The following is a 4483-nucleotide window of genomic DNA, read 5'->3' as shown; positions in this document are numbered from 1 at the left end:
CAATCAATGCATGAGCCTGTGCATCCTTAACATCCCAACGAGCTTGTTCTGCCGTAGGCAAAACAACTCTAACAGCTGCAATCCTTGCAGCAAGACCTGCAACATCCTCAGCATCGCCTACATCCTCAGAACCAGGACGTACATCAATGCCCTGCACAATGTTCCAGACTCCCTTTGACACAAGAACATGTTGCATCATATAAGCCCACATAGGGTAGTTGTCCCCATGCAACCTTTCCTCAGCAGCAAACATCTTGAACACATCTGTGTTGTTGTTGTCAGCCATGGTAAATGTTGCACCTGATGTGAAAACTGCCCGAAAATAGGAGAAACGGAGCGGGAACAACCTGTGTTATATAGCACAAACCGTAGAAGACTATAAGGCACATGTTATGCAAAAAACGGCACTGACAGAAATTCTGCACAAAATGACGAAATAGCGTATGCAGTACTGCCTGTAGTGGAAACGGAGGCCGAAATGAGCCCAAATCAAAATTCTGAGCAGACTGAGCTCTTCGAGTACACCCAAAATTTTTGTCGACCTGCGAACGCTCGCCAAAGCTCACTGAAAGCGGAGAAAGTGAGCAGGCGTGTGCTGGAGCAGCTGGGGACTAAGCCCGGGAGGATGTGACCTGCTCTGATACCAATTGTTGGAATTAGGGTTGCAGAGAAACACACAGCTTGGAGAAGACAAAGGAAGCTCAAGGCACACAATAGAGAGTGTGTTACTTAGTGTGCAATGGAACGATGGATAGCCCTAGAGTGATGGGCGTATATACAATGCACGGGGGAAAAAACCTCCTAAAGAGGGAAAAAATGCCCCGGCGGTCCTAGTGTGTTCACACACATCACTACCACATGTATATGGTAACACCTTCAGAAGTACGTGATGTGCACTATTGGTGCAAAACCTGCCATGAATGCTAGACAATGGATGAGAGGCGGTTGATAACCAAGTCACATGGAAATTGCAAAGTCACTTGTAGGTGTTTAAAGTGTCAAGCTTATACTTGGAAATGTAGTGTTTGAGATGCTCTAGAAGCCAGTCTAGACGGCTCCTCAAACGGAGCTCCCGTGCCAAAATTATGATAGTTTCAATCTAGAAGGTTTTGCAAATTCCCAACAACATATTAGACAGGGACAAATGGCCATAGTTGATGTCAGTGGATAGGGTTGAAGAACTCAAGTTGTGGAGCATGCTAGTCTTTCCAAATTGTCAATCAAAGCTCTACAATGCAAGTTATGGTCGATGGAAGGTTTACCCAGGGTCGGGTGTGTGCCAAGTTGGTTGCACTAAAAGGCGTGCCAACTGGAGATTTTTTTAGCCTCAAGTAGTTTCCAAAAGGTAGTGAGAACTGTGTGGGGTTGACAAGATTTTATGGCTCATTCATCCGATTCCCGGGAAGCGAGATACGTTGGCCTGAAATATGATGCAGTGGGAGGATGGTGAAAAGCTGCTAGGTGGTTTTTTCAATTTTTTGTGGCCTTGGATGGCACGCCAGGCAAAGTTAAAAAGTGGCATGATTTGTGGACATCAAAGTCAAAAATTTGGTTTTGGTGGGAGTTTATGGCTTGATCACCGCATCAGAGAGCATCAGATGGCAGGGCATCAAATTTGGGACAAAAGAACCATTCTTTTGAAGTTTATGTGGTGGCAATGGGGGTTTTTGAAGGCCAGTTGCTCTCATGCTACCACGTGGCCCATTCATAGTCCCATGTATAAGATCAGAGTTCTGAGGTGTGAAGTATAAGTCTTAGGGCGTGTCCTCACTTGAAGTATCACTTGGGGGAGAGAGAGAGTGCTCCCTTGCTCTAGTGGCCATGGCTCATCCACGTGCTGCATGAGCAGGCCGGCAGCCATGTGGGGGTGCTTGGCGGCGATTTTGGCTGGAAAAGATGGCTCTGTGTTGGCGTTCAATGACGATGCAAGCCTTCTAGCGGCATTGTCGTGCTGACGTGGTAGGGTTGTTCCCACACCACCCGCAAATGGGCCAAATGTTTTATTTAAGGTAAAGAGGAGCTTAGGGGTTGTGACGACGTCGTGGAATCCCCCAAGAGCTCAAGTAGTTGATTCACATGTGAGAAGTGAGAGGGAATGTTGAGGTGTCGGTCCCCTAGCATGTGTACTAAAATGGTATGCCCAAATGTGTGGAATGGGGCCCCAATTCAAAAAAGAGGCTCCCTTGAGCTGCACGAGCAAAAAAAACCCCACCTTTTTTTGTTTTTTTGGGAGAAGAGTTCCCTATAAGAGGGTTTTTTAAAGAGTTGTAAAGGGCTTTTTTGCCAAGGAGTTTTTTGGAGCAGGTGAAGAGAAGGTTTGCTCTGTGTAAGCCATGCTAGATTTGTAGATTTTGCAAGGAGAAATTTTCCATCCCCTCTCCCTCCCCCCCCCCCCTCTCTTGGTGTCAATTCCCCGCTCCCCCTCTTTTCTTTTATGCTCTTGTGCTTCGCCTAGTGTTGCCGATGTCGGTGTGGGGTTGAGTGCAACCCCGAACCAAGGTCCGTGCATGCAAAGAGAGAGAGAGAGAGAGAGAGAGAGAGAGAGAGAGAGAGAGAGAGAGAGAGAGAGAGAGAGAGAGAGAGGATTGTATGTGTTTGCGGTGGGGAATAGACGTGTTGCATGTGTGATATGTGCTTCCCAAGAAGCATGTGTGTGCAGCGATGTATTAAAACAAGTGTGTGCAAGTGATTTTGTCTTGATCTCAAAGGTGAAAACTAGTGTTTAGGGATGTTGTGTTTACCTTGGGCTGTAGAGAGGCACACATTGTGTGTTCAAGGTGTGTATCCCCTTCCCCCTTTCCAACGGCTCCAAAAGTTGCCCCTTTAACTACTTCCTTGGAGGTTGTTGTAGAGACACCATGGAAGAAGAGTGAAAGCCATAGTACCAAATGCATAAGTAATGTAAAGAGGACATCTTCTCACCATGGGGCCACACAGTCACTCCCGAATCAGTCATCTCAATATGCCCATTGTTGTCCAAAACCTTTCATGAAATGATAGAGCACACGTACATGTGATTGCACTCGTTTTTGCTACTACTATTGCCCGTACTTTGCCGTCTCATAGCAAAGGCCCACTGGTTATTACAAAGAGACTCCATGGTGCCACAAAACCCATAGCCCTCTCGACCGAAAAAAGTTTTTCACCTCCACCATTGGCTCACCTTGATCCATGCCGCTTCTCGTGGTGTCCATTGGTCCGCTTGTGAAATCAGTCTCCATTTTCATCTCCACGGTTTTAACCCAATCCTTGGACCTATGATTTCTTCCTTCTGCTTGAAACTCCTTTTGCTCTAGCCCTAATCAAAATCTCATCTTAGCCTTGTCAACAAGTTTAATCATAGCACAAGCTTTGAGGATGCATAGATAGGCCATGTTTTTGATCGATCAACATGTTGGACCATCTGTGCTGTAGCTTTGACATTCACGACTTTGACCTACACATTACTTGGATATTGGCCGCACCTCCTTGCAACAAACAACCCTCATGCAACCTCCTGTTCTCTAGCTGTTTAAACGATCGGCCCATTAGAAAAATGCATGCTTCATAATGCTTTGATCAATAAGTATGTGGGAGTGCACCTATAAGTCAACATCTATATCACAAGCATTCAAATGGTATCAAAAAACTTTGTACTTACAAATTGTGAGGCAATAAAATACCCCCTTTGTTTTACTAGTTTTTTTCTAGTTTTCAATTTATACCCTTCTATAAGTAAATTTTTTACCAAAAAAAAAGATTTATAAAATAAAATACCCCTCCTTTTGGACGGATGTGATACACTAGCATTTTTTGAGCACTCCCAAAGGCAAGTAATGTATTTGTATTTTGTGTCAAAAATTGATCCCAAAGCACGTGTATACATGTTATCAATCACCCAAACCATAAGAGAATCGAAAATTAGAAGTCACAAGATGTCCATAGAAATAAGAATTTTATAGAAGTGGGTTGAAAAGATCATGATCAATGCAATACATGCTTGGCTATATTGTCTACATGCAACAACTTTTAATTCCCAGCTTGCAAATAGAGTGTAGATCATGCATCATTTGCAATCAACTCCCTATATATTGCTTGATCAAGGGTTTATATGATGGTACATTGGAACTCTATACCTTTGAGCAAGTCGTCCACAATCAGCACCAAGAAACCTCAACAGGGAAGAGAGCATTCTTGAGAAGTTGTCCTAGAGCGATCACAGGGACGAGAGAGTCTAGAAGAATAATTGAGATGTTAAGGTGGCCTATTCTTTGTGTTGTTAAGGTGGCAAGAGAGCATCCTAGAGAAGTTATCCTGGAGCGATCGCCTAGGGAAGATGACTTTAAGGTTGTCTGATTGCCCACAAGTAGAATTGGAAATGGCACAACAAGGCCATGGTGGTTTGGTAATGTAGGGAAGAGGCAGATGCAGGTACAATTATTGGTGGTCGAGTTGGAGGGTGAAGTCAAAGACACAAGGGGGCACAAGGCAAGAGAGGCAGAAT

The sequence above is a fragment of the Adiantum capillus-veneris genome, chromosome 26 (genome assembly GCF_014529385.1).
Source record: "Adiantum capillus-veneris isolate H3 chromosome 26, ASM1452938v2, whole genome shotgun sequence".
NCBI lineage: Eukaryota > Viridiplantae > Streptophyta > Polypodiopsida > Polypodiales > Pteridaceae > Adiantum > Adiantum capillus-veneris.
Note: the sequence above shows the minus strand (reverse complement) of the source record.